Source organism: Leguminivora glycinivorella, chromosome 15 (assembly GCF_023078275.1).
Source record: "Leguminivora glycinivorella isolate SPB_JAAS2020 chromosome 15, LegGlyc_1.1, whole genome shotgun sequence".
Taxonomy (NCBI): domain Eukaryota; kingdom Metazoa; phylum Arthropoda; class Insecta; order Lepidoptera; family Tortricidae; genus Leguminivora; species Leguminivora glycinivorella.
In genome coordinates this window covers 3,667,379-3,680,950 of record NC_062985.1, presented here as the reverse complement: position 1 = coordinate 3,680,950, position 13,572 = coordinate 3,667,379, and positions in this window count along the sequence as shown.

Sequence of the window (13,572 nt, the reverse complement as noted above, 5' to 3'; positions counted from 1 at the left end):
AGCTTGCTCGCCGCGTGCTCGCGGCGATATTATGCGATAAAATAATCGCCGCGATGCCGCGACGACCCGCGGCGAGCTCGCTGCGTGCACGCCGCGATCTCGCATCGCCTAAAAATCGCCGAAAAGAATCGCTAGTGTGAACAGGCTCTAAGTATACAATACAACCAACGCTCGCATTTCATTGATTAATTGAAAACATCAAATACCAAACGGATCAGACAAAAAATCTGCAAGAATTCCATCATGATTCGCTTCAATTTAATAAAAACCGGCCAAGAGCGTGTCGGGACACGCTCAGTGTAGGGTTCCGTAGTTTTCCGTATTTTTCTCAAAAACTACTGAACCTATCAAGTTCAAACCAATTTTCCTAGAAAGTCTTTATAAAGTTCTACTTTTGTGATTTTTTTCATATTTTTTAAACATATGGTTCAAAAGTTAGAGGGGGGGACACACACTTTTTAGGGTTCCGTAGTCAACTAGGAACCCTTATAGTTTCGCCATGTCTGTCTGTCCGTCCGTCCGTCCGTTCGTCCGTCCGTCCGTCCGTCCGTCCGTCCGTCCGTCCGTCCACGGATAATCTCAGTAACCGTTAGCACTAGAAAGCTGAAATTTGGTACCAATATGTATATCAATCACGCCAACAAAGTGCAAAAATAAAAAATGGAAAAAAATGTTTTATTAGGGTACCCCCCCTACATGTAAAGTGGGGGCTGATATTTTTTTTCATTCCAACCCCAACGTGTGATATATTATCAGATAGGTATTTAAAAATGAATAAGGGCAAGGTAATGGCGCCTATTAACGTGGTACTTAAGGAAGATTTCAAAAGATACCAAAAAATTAAGGGTATCAAAGCTCATTAACGACCACAAATATTTTTTTTTTATGGAAGAGTATTTATTGAACTATTAGTTTTGAAGAGTTTTAGGATCATTTTAGTTTATTATATGTCATAAAATGATTATTGAAGCCAAAATACCTAAATTTTCTATTACCGTGGTAATGAACAGGCTGCAGTTCTATTAACGCGAATTGAGATTTCATTACCGAGGGTATGAATGACAGTGTTTTTCTGCCATCGGTAAATAGAAACCCATCTCAAAATTCGGAGCTTAATACCGACGGTTGAATATACAAATTATGACAAATACATATACCTATACTATCCTCCTTTATGAATACCCACAGAAGACTCAGTTTCACCTAAGAAATCTGTACTTACGGTACACTAAATGTCATATTTTGATACAAGACTAATATGGCGCTCGGTAATAGATACTTCTATAGGAACCCATTACCGACCCAAACAAATATTGCATGGATCGGTAATAGATTCTTATATATTCTATTACCGAGGGTTATCTGATCGTACCATCGGTAATAGGCATAAATTGGAGTATTATAAAATCTAATTCCGACCCATAAAAACAAAGTCATACAGATGTATTTTCATTACAAATCAAAATAAAATATTGCAACCTTATATTAAAACCAAGTTTACATAACTGGTAAGTAAGCATCAGACTTTATATCAATGTTTAACAAAATTGACAAATTAACGGTTTTTATAGAAACTACGAAATCAGTCATGAAGTTTTTGCTAAAAATTAAGGTTTTGTTGAATACTTTTAATACCGCGTAAATAGTTCTTTGATAGCGTGAATAGATCAAGATTGAAACAACTGTAAGACATTATATAACTGATCACATATAAAATAAAACTATGGAAACGGATTAAATCGCGTATAATGAATTTAAAATACATCCCGACGTTTCGAACTCTTTACAGCGTTCGTGGTCAACGGGTGACTGAGGAAAAATTAAAATGTTCATTATACGCGATTTAATCCGTTTCCATAGTTTTATTTCATGAGTAACTATCGCGGTAACCGAAGACAATATTATGATCACATATACTTAAAATAAAGCAAAAAGAACTAATATCACTACTTTAACTATTACTGTGGTATACCACAGTAATAGAATCTACTCACGAAATGGCGCCTTTCACCGCTGTCTTTTAATTTCCACTTTAAACACATTTCCAGGCTAAACAATACGTAAAAAGTACTCAGAAGTCATGTAGAAAACTATAAACAATAATTTGAAATGCATAACTTTCACCTGTTTGCCATAATTATTACGTAAACTACTAAATGAGATTGGAGTTCACTTAGGTTTAGCGTCACACGTCAGTATGACACAACCTCTTCTCGCGGCCCCGTGGCAAAAACTGTCAAATAGCGAGCGTCTTCTTTCATTCACACTCTCTATCGCCTATATGTGCGTTAGTCAACTAAACAGGCTTCCTTTGTGTGAGTAACTTTTTTTAAGAAATTGGTCGGTTTGCCTATAAAATGTGTATTTGCAAATGCGGCGGTAATGGACGTCGATTTCGATACCCGCGTTGATAGCCGCCGTTACCTTACTAAGATCGTTTTTAGGGTTCCGTAGTCAACTAGGAACCCTTATAGTTTCGCCATGTCTGTCTGTCCGTCCGTCCGTCCGTCCGTCCGTCCGTCCGTCCGTCCGTCCGTCCGTCCGCGGATAATCTCAGCAACCGTTAGCACTAGAAAGCTGAAATTTGGTACCAATATGTATATCAATTACGCTGACAAAGTGCAAAAATAAAAAATGGAAAAAATGTTTTATTAGGGAACCCCCCATACATGTAAAGTGGGGGCTGATATATTTTTTTATTCGAACCCCAACGTGTGATATATTGTTGGATAGGTATTTAAAAATGAATAAGGGTTTAATAAGATCGTTTTTTGATAATATTAATATCTTCGGAAATAATCGCTCCTAAAGGAAAAAAAAGTGCGTCCCCCCTCTAACTTTTGAACCATATGTTTAAAAAATATGAAAAAAAATCACAAAAGTAGAACTTTATAAAGACTTTCTAGGAAAATTGTTTTGAACTTGATAGGTTCAGTAGTTTTTGAGAAAAATACGGAAAACTACGGAACCCTACACTGAGCGTGGCCCGACACGCTCTTGGCCGGTTTTTTTGATAATATTAATATTTTCGGAAATAATCGCTCCTAAAGGAAAAAAAAGTGCGTCCCCCCCTCTAACTTGTGAACCATAAGTTTAAAAAATATGAAAAAAATCACAAAAGTAGAACTTTATAAAGACTTTCTAGGAAAATTGTTTTGAACTTGATAGGTTCAGTAGTTTTTGAGAAAAATACGGAAAACTATGGAACCCTACACTGAGCGTGGCCCGACACGCTCTTGGCCGGTTTTTTTCCTTTAGGAGCGATTATTTCCGAAAATATTAATATTATCAAAAAATGATCTTATTAAACCCTTATTCATTTTTAAATACCTATCTGACAATATATCACACGTTGGGGTTGGAATGAAAAAAAACCAGTCCCCACTTAGGGAGTACCCTAACAAAACATTTTTTACATTTTTTTTTACCACTTTGTCGGCGTGATTGGTATTGGTACCTTGGTATTGGCTTTCAAAAATTGATACATATTGGTACCAAATTTCAGCTTTCTAGTGCTAACGGTCACTGAGATTATCCGCGGACGGACGGACGGACGGACAGACGGACAGACGGACAGACAGACAGACATGGCGAAACTATAAGGGTTCCTAGTTGACTACGGAACTCTAAAAAACAATACTCCCTGATCCAATTACCTTGACTCCGCTCTGGTTTTAAGTAAATAAGAAATGAAAGTATAACGTGTATTTTTCCTTCAATTCAATTCAATTTCGTTTATTTTCACTCATATAAGTTAACAGTAAACACCAAAACACTTACACGGTAAAACTCGTATATATATATATGTTATGGACCAAGTGATTAATAAGGGCATTATGTATAATGCCCGGGCATTATGAATAATGCCTAGCTGTATTGGGCAAAGTGATTAATCATTGTCTAGACGCCATTTTTTATCACATTGCCCGGTCATTATGATAATGCTACGTAATCGTTGGGCAAACTGATAATAAGTTTAACAAGTTTGCATGAACGCCATTTTTTATCACATTGCCCGGGCATTATGATACTGCTACGTAATCGTTGGACAATTTGATAATAAGTTTAACAGGCTTATATTGACCGGGATATAGACCGTGATTACCTTTTTGATTTTTGTCGAGCTCCCGATATTTCGACGCAGTTGCATGCATCATGATCACGGAAAACTGACGAAGGCGGGTGGATGTTAAAGTTGTATAGACAGCGCGCGATCTACCCTCCTTCGCGCGCGTCGGCTGCGTTCACTTTCAGCGTTACCACTGGTCGCGTTCACACTCGATGGTCTGTCCAAACACACTATACTCACAGTGTCACTACGTTTGTTCAATTCTGACTTCACCGGTTTTTTACACAAACAAATCACTGGATTCCATACATTAGATAGTTTGAAGCCATCCTCACGATCGAAATATCGGGAGCTCGACAAAAATCAAAAAGGTAATCACGGTCTATATCCCGGTCAATATAAGCCTGTTAAACTTATTATCAAATTGTCCAACGATTACGTAGCAGTATCATAATGCCCGGGCAATGTGATAAAAAATGGCGTTCATGCAAACTTGTTAAACTTATTATCAGTTTGCCCAACGATTACGTAGCATTATCATAATGACCGGGCAATGTGATAAAAAATGGCGTCTAGACAATGATTAATCACTTTGCCCAATACAGCTAGGCATTATTCATAATGCCCGGGCATTATACATAATGCCCTTATTAATCACTTGGTCCATAACATATATATATATACGAGTTTTACCGTGTAAGTGTTTTGGTGTTTACTGTTAACTTATATGAGTGAAAATAAACGAAATTGAATTGAATTGAAGGAAAAATACACGTTATACTTTCATTTCTTATTTACTTAAAACCAGAGCGGAGTCAAGGTAATTGGATCAGGGAGTATTGTTTTTTTAGAGTTCCGTAGTCAACTAGGAACCCTTATAGTTTCGCCATGTCTGTCTGTCTGTCCGTCTGTCCGTCTGTCCGTCCGTCCGTCCGTCCGCGGATAATCTCAGTGACCGTTAGCACTAGAAAGCTGAAATTTGGTACCAATATGTATCAATTTTTGAAAGCCAATACCAAGGTACCAATACCAATCACGCCGACAAAGTGGTAAAAAAAAATGTAAAAAATGTTTTGTTAGGGTACTCCCTAAGTGGGGACTGGTTTTTTTTTCATTCCAACCCCAACGTGTGATATATTGTCAGATAGGTATTTAAAAATGAATAAGGGTTTAATAAGATCATTTTTTGATAATATTAATATTTTCGGAAATAATCGCTCCTAAAGGAAAAAAACCGGCCAAGAGCGTGTCGGGCCACGCTCAGTGTAGGGTTCCATAGTTTTCCGTATTTTTCTCAAAAACTACTGAACCTATCAAGTTCAAAACAATTTTCCTAGAAAGTCTTTATAAAGTTCTACTTTTGTGATTTTTTTCATATTTTTTAAACTTATGGTTCACAAGTTAGAGGGGGGACGCACTTTTTTTCCTTTAGGAGCGATTATTTCCGAAAATATTAATATTATCAAAAAAACCGGCCAAGAGCGTGTCGGGCCACGCTCAGTGTAGGGTTCCGTAGTTTTCCGTATTTTTCTCAAAAACTACTGAACCTATCAAGTTCAAAACAATTTTCCTAGAAAGTCTTTATAAAGTTCTACTTTTGTGATTTTTTTCATATTTTTTAAACATATGGTTCAAAAGTTAGAGGGGGGGGGACGCACTTTTTTTTCCTTTAGGAGCGATTATTTCCGAAGATATTAATATTATCAAAAAACGATCTTATTAAACCCTTATTCATTTTTAAATACCTATCCAACAATATATCACACGTTGGGGTTCGAATAAAAAAATATATCAGCCCCCACTTTACATGTATGGGGGGTTCCCTAATAAAACATTTTTTCCATTTTTTATTTTTGCACTTTGTCAGCGTAATTGATATACATATTGGTACCAAATTTCAGCTTTCTAGTGCTAACGGTTGCTGAGATTATCCGCGGACGGACGGACGGACGGACGGACGGACGGACGGACGGACGGACGGACGGACGGACGGACGGACAGACAGACATGGCGAAACTATAAGGGTTCCTAGTTGACTACGGAACCCTAAAAACGATCTTAGTAAGGTAACGGCGGCTATCAACGCGGGTATCGAAATCGACGTCCATTACCGCCGCATTTGCAAATACACATTTTATAGGCAAACCGACCAATTTCTTAAAAAAAGTTACTCACACAAAGGAAGCCTGTTTAGTTGACTAACGCACATATAGGCGATAGAGAGTGTGAATGAAAGAAGACGCTCGCTATTTGACAGTTTTTGCCACGGGGCCGCGAGAAGAGGTTGTGTCATACTGACGTGTGACGCTAAACCTAAGTGAACTCCAATCTCATTTAGTAGTTTACGTAATAATTATGGCAAACAGGTGAAAGTTATGCATTTCAAATTATTGTTTATAGTTTTCTACATGACTTCTGAGTACTTTTTACGTATTGTTTAGCCTGGAAATGTGTTTAAAGTGGAAATTAAAAGACAGCGGTGAAAGGCGCCATTTCGTGAGTAGATTCTATTACTGTGGTATACCACAGTAATAGTTAAAGTAGTGATATTAGTTCTTTTTGCTTTATTTTAAGTATATGTGATCATAATATTGTCTTCGGTTACCGCGATAGTTACTCATGAAATAAAACTATGGAAACGGATTAAATCGCGTATAATGAACATTTTAATTTTTCCTCAGTCACCCGTTGACCACGAACGCTGTAAAGAGTTCGAAACGTCGGGATGTATTTTAAATTCATTATACGCGATTTAATCCGTTTCCATAGTTTTATTTTATATGTGATCAGTTATATAATGTCTTACAGTTGTTTCAATCTTGATCTATTCACGCTATCAAAGAACTATTTACGCGGTATTAAAAGTATTCAACAAAACCTTAATTTTTAGCAAAAACTTCATGACTGATTTCGTAGTTTCTATAAAAACCGTTAATTTGTCAATTTTGTTAAACATTGATATAAAGTCTGATGCTTACTTACCAGTTATGTAAACTTGGTTTTAATATAAGGTTGCAATATTTTATTTTGATTTGTAATGAAAATACATCTGTATGACTTTGTTTTTATGGGTCGGAATTAGATTTTATAATACTCCAATTTATGCCTATTACCGATGGTACGATCAGATAACCCTCGGTAATAGAATATATAAGAATCTATTACCGATCCATGCAATATTTGTTTGGGTCGGTAATGGGTTCCTATAGAAGTATCTATTACCGAGCGCCATATTAGTCTTGTATCAAAATATGACATTTAGTGTACCGTAAGTACAGATTTCTTAGGTGAAACTGAGTCTTCTGTGGGTATTCATAAAGGAGGATAGTATAGGTATATGTATTTGTCATAATTTGTATATTCAACCGTCGGTATTAAGCTCCGAATTTTGAGATGGGTTTCTATTTACCGATGGCAGAAAAACACTGTCATTCATACCCTCGGTAATGAAATCTCAATTCGCGTTAATAGAACTGCAGCCTGTTCATTACCACGGTAATAGAAAATTTAGGTATTTTGGCTTCAATAATCATTTTATGACATATAATAAACTAAAATGATCCTAAAACTCTTCAAAACTAATAGTTCAATAAATACTCTTCCATAAAAAAAAAATATTTGTGGTCGTTAATGAGCTTTGATACCCTTAATTTTTTGGTATCTTTTGAAATCTTCCTTAAGTACCACGTTAATAGGCGCCATTACCTTGCCCTTATTCATTTTTAAATACCTATCTGATAATATATCACACGTTGGGGTTGGAATGAAAAAAAATATCAGCCCCCACTTTACATGTAGGGGGGGTACCCTAATAAAACATTTTTTTCCATTTTTTATTTTTGCACTTTGTTGGCGTGATTGATATACATATTGGTACCAAATTTCAGCTTTCTAGTGCTAACGGTTACTGAGATTATCCGTGGACGGACGGACGGACGGACGGACGGACGGACGGACGGACGAACGGACGGACGGACGGACAGACAGACATGGCGAAACTATAAGGGTTCCTAGTTGACTACGGAACCCTAAAAAGTGTGTGTCCCCCCCCTCTAACTTTTGAACCATATGTTTAAAAAATATGAAAAAAATCACAAAAGTAGAACTTTATAAAGACTTTCTAGGAAAATTGGTTTGAACTTGATAGGTTCAGTAGTTTTTGAGAAAAATACGGAAAACTACGGAACCCTACACTGAGCGTGTCCCGACACGCTCTTGGCCGGTTTTTATTAAATTGAAGCGAATCATGATGGAATTCTTGCAGATTTTTTGTCTGATCCGTTTGGTATTTGATGTTTTCAATTAATCAATGAAATGCGAGCGTTGGTTGTATTGTATACTTAGAGCCTGTTCACACTAGCGATTCTTTTCGGCGATTTTTAGGCGATGCGAGATCGCGGCGTGCACGCAGCGAGCTCGCCGCGGGTCGTCGCGGCATCGCGGCGATTATTTTATCGCATAATATCGCCGCGAGCACGCGGCGAGCAAGCTGCGATATCGCCGCGATTGTTTATGAGGTAGACAATCTAATCTACCCACTTTATGCTACCATTCAAGTCAAAGACGCATTTGCATCCCGTTACGCGAAAATGGTATCAGAAATTGATAATTAATTGTTTATAGAAGAAATACGCAAGCGTCCAGCACAGTCACTCGTTCCGATGTCTCGGGACTCGTGAAGTAATGACATACTTCTCGCACTTAAATATTACGAAATGTACTATTTTGGGTTACATTCAACACGCTTGCGAAAGAGCACAAAATATTATGATCACTTTCTGCTAGGCGGTAGTCCCATGCGGGATCCTCCCAAAATTTACGGTTTGATTTTCGTTTTCGATTTAATCGCCTTCTGAGCAACACAGCTAAAAGTATCTCCTCGTCAGAGTCCATTTTGTAAATAATGAAAGCCCGTAAAGATAACAACAGCGAAATCGCGGCGAGCTTGCCGCGAGTACGCGGCGATACAATCGCGATAAAAAATTGCTGCGATGCCGCGACGACCCGCGGCGGGCTCGTTGCGTGCTCGCCGCGACCTCGCATCGCCCAAAAATCGCCGAAAAGAATCGCTAGTGTGAACAGGCCCTTAAGTCTTTGCTCGTGATAAACTATAAGGTAGGTATATACGTTAATATTGTTTTTTAGGGTGTTTTGATTATTGAACTTTCACTTGTTCTTTGGATTTGTTGGTCGTCACGGTCGTCGGTCGGCACGTCAAACAACCCCCTTCGTTTTCTGCGTCGGGGGTTAAAAAGGATCATTCCATGGAATAGTCTACTGTTGTCCCGTACAAACGCGAATTTTCTGCAAATTGGCTGGTGTTGGTGTAACCACACACACTCTTAAATTTCATAATCTTAAAAAAAGACTTGTATGCAATCTGTCAGATCAATCTGAAAATTCATAATCTTAAAAAACCTGCCAAGAACGTGCCGGGCCACGCTCAGTGTAGGGTTCCGTTAGAGTCCCGTATTTTTATAAAAACTGTTCAACCTATCAAGTTCGAAATGATTTTCCTAGAAAGTCTTCATAAAGTTCTACTTTTGTGATTTTTTTCATATTTTTTAAAGTTATGTTTTAAAAGTGGGGGACACTTTTTTTTTAACTTTAGGAGCGATTATTTCCGAAAATATGAACTTTATCAAAAAGTTACATTAGTAAACCCCTATTCATTTTTAAATACCTATCCAACAATATATCACACGTTAGGATTGAAATGATTTTTGTAAGATTATGATGTTTTCAGATTATAAATTTTAAGACTGTCTGTTGAAGGCCTAAGGGAAAATGCACAGAAAATGATCGCCAGTTTTAAACGCTGAAAAAAAAACACAAATAAACGCAATATGTCGCCATACACGAAATATTATGCGTTTATACCGGACATCTCATGGAATTTTACAAAAAAATTAAATTATCTTCTATACTTCTGCTAAAACAAAACTATCTATTCTCTAGTCTAGGAAATAGCACCCCCATCGTGGCATACAAAAAACGACAATAGCCCGCCCGAATTTTTTGGAGAAAAACGTTTTTACAGCCCCAATAGATGACATCCTTATGACAGTTTCTGACTTTTTGATGACATTGGGGCTGAAAGTGTCATCTACGGGGACACTGTCAAGCACTGGTACTAAACAAAGCCGTTGTAAATGAAAAATGAAAATGAAATATTTATTTTTCAAGTAGGCATATTACAATGCGCATATGAACGTCAAATAAAGCTACGCCGGCTCTAACCCTACGCCTCAGCCTCGAGAAGATTTCAGTCCCCCCTCAGTTGGGAGGGGGGTATCCACTATGGGACCGGCAAGAAACTCGGCGGGCAACTTCTTTTCAAAACATTACATCTTATAATTAACATGCATTAAATAACAAGATACAATTTAACATGCAAAAGTATTCATCAAAGAATATGAGCAGACTAGGTACTCTATGGAAATTAATTTCAATAAATTATATTATTGCTTAATAAGTTCTTCTTTTTGTACAGTTCGCGGACACTTACGCGTTTATTTATTTATAATATTAAGTCCGGCCGGTCACGTGCGGGGAAATGGGATCACGTTCCGAACGCGCTACACAAACTGTGAACGCGAAAGGGAGGATTTTTAGGGGTCCGTGAACAAAACAAACCGGTTAGGTACCAGTGTTTGATACGCTAAAAGCATTGCTTATGTATTTTCGAGCTAAGACAACCCGGTTTAGGCAATAGCACCCCCATCACGACTTAAAAAAAGTCTGTGGCCCACACCTTTTTTTTTATTCTCACACCCCTGGCATAGCCCAATAGATAACACCTCAAGTTCTGTAATTTCGATAAAATTGACGTTAAAAAGGGTCATACTGGAACACTGTTTGAGCACTGGTATTTTTTTAAATTATTGATTTAAGAGCCCGTCACGATGGGTAAAAATTCAGTATCTGTCAAATTACCCCATTTACACACACTAACGCACGTCACACTCACCAACATACTTTTCGCACACTACCGCAATTTACTGGAAGAGGTCAGTGACCTAAGTGAGAGGAACTTAACACTTTCGAAACCGGGCTCTACGCGGCGCTACGACATTTTCGCTACATACGGGGAAACCCATGTAATCGGCTACGCTTCTACGAGCGGTGTACCCGACAGTCGGGTTCTTGGTAGCGAAAGTGTTAAGACAGGTCTATAGTTTCACTGAAGATCAGTTGTAACGTTAAAATCCCATCAAAACCAAAAAAGGGAAATATGAGCCAAGTTCAATATTATATATGCCTTGGTTGTTGGCGTCAACGACAAAAGCAGTGAGATCTAAACGGGTGCCAAGTTCAATGGCAGTCCTCAAAATGTTTTATGACAATTGATGACATAAAATATCATTTCTTATAACTTTTATAATAGAATAGAATATAATATAATTAATTTATTCGTTAACACACACACAAAATAAACGTTACAAATAATAAGACATAAACAAGAAGGAGATCCAACGAAATGGTCTAATCTTCCGATCAGACCATCCGGTGAAACAATCACGACAGGCACATAATATGTATGTCACAAATATCAATATAAGAGCCAAATTTAAGACGTTTATGTGAAATAGTTTTTGTTGTGAGGACGCCCATAGAGGCTCCAAATAGTTCGTGTAATATTACACACGATGTTGTCTGCCAGTTCGGTTACTTGAACTTGGCTTGACACGCTGCCGCGTGTTTAGATTGCGGACAGTGTCAATTTAGTGTTACCATCTCAGACGAATTGACTCCGATTATTTTTCAAAATAAATTTGTGCAAACACCATATAAAATCAAAACAACTCTGGTGTAAAAAACAGTGCTTCGTTTATTCTAATTATAAATGGTTAAACCCTTTTCCGAATGAATTAAAATAAATTCACTGTTCCTGATCGGTTTAGCCATTATAACATCCGTTATAAATGCACTGAAACAAAGATTGAGGTTATGTATGAACAGAGGTTGACAGTCAGTTTACATGTAAAATTGTTGCCATATATAGAATTCTTCATTAAAATAATAATTTTCAAAATTTAGTTAAAGTTGTCTGAATCTAAGGTTACGTGCCCCGTGTGAAAACACCATTTAAAAATTATATTGAACGTAAGAAGGTAAGTCATACAGAACAATTTTGTGATAAGATAATATATTATTACAATTAATAATTTCGCCATTTACGTAAATAATCGTTTATAGAATATAATTATAATGATTAGTTCTGTTAGTTTTTTCATACGCCACACTGAATGTCGCTTCGCGATAGAGAATGTTACACACACTGACACACTAAATAATGTGACCAGTATAATGAAAATAAAGTCCAACGAGTTAAAATTAATTTTAAAACTCTTTCATTTTAATAAAGTTTAGAAGACAAAAAATACCTATATTTCTTATCATTGTATTAAAGTTACATATATTTTTTTATTTCTCAACAATAATAAGTAGTAAACAACACAAAAAAAAACGATTTTAAACTGAGACTCTTTTAGACGTGACGATATTTATTTACCTTATTACTTTTGAATACATTCATAGCACTGGCAATCTTTTTGTATCCGTATATGATTTCCAGTGTCAAAAACAAATGTCATTGGAGCAAATTTGGCGACACGTCCACTCCGAACGAGCCCGATCGGGCGTCTGACTCAATAGAATCTGTTCGCAGTTTTGACGTTTGTATGGAAAATTTACGAAAGTTTATATTCAACATTGATTTTATTCGTTCTCTTTGTAAGGAAAAATATGAAAAGGTAATAATTCTGTAGTCCAGTTATCTAGCTTATAAAATAACATTATTTTAAAACTAAAACACGGTCGTACATATTCAAATTTATGAAGATGCCGACAGGGGCCGACCGCATTTTAGTTACAACTTTAACCCTTAATTGGACAGTGTTCGCGGTGGCGAACATACATTTCAAAAAAATCTACTGGACACATTTTCATCTTTATTAATTTTTCTTTTGACTCAAATTGTAGCTTTGTATGTTTTTAATTGGTAGAAAATTAATTCATTACTGTCGCAATATTCGTATGTCAGCAGTGCACGCAAAATCTCGGCAAGACGGCAACCGCGAAGTATCATCAAGTTATTTATGAGATTATATTAGATTTTTATGGTGTCACATTAATAAAAACGACATTTATCGGTTACCAATGAGGTAATGAATCGAACTAAAGAGTTTCTAGTTTAGTGTAAGTCTTAATTTAGTGTCAGTGACACTTAAAAATTCATGTTCGGGGTGCCGAACACTGCCATCTTCACAGTGAAATAGTAGGTTTGTTGCATGCTCGGTGTGGCGAACACCGCCAGCTACGCAGTGTTTGAGTTCCAGACTTTCATGTTCGTTGTGACGAACATTGCCAACTAATCAGTGGACCTTATACCTAAATATTTATTTCGCAAAAGAGCACAAATTTAAATTACATTAATCTTACATCTAAATACATAAAATTAATAGCTATCTCTAACCTAATTACGCACATCCCGATGCAAA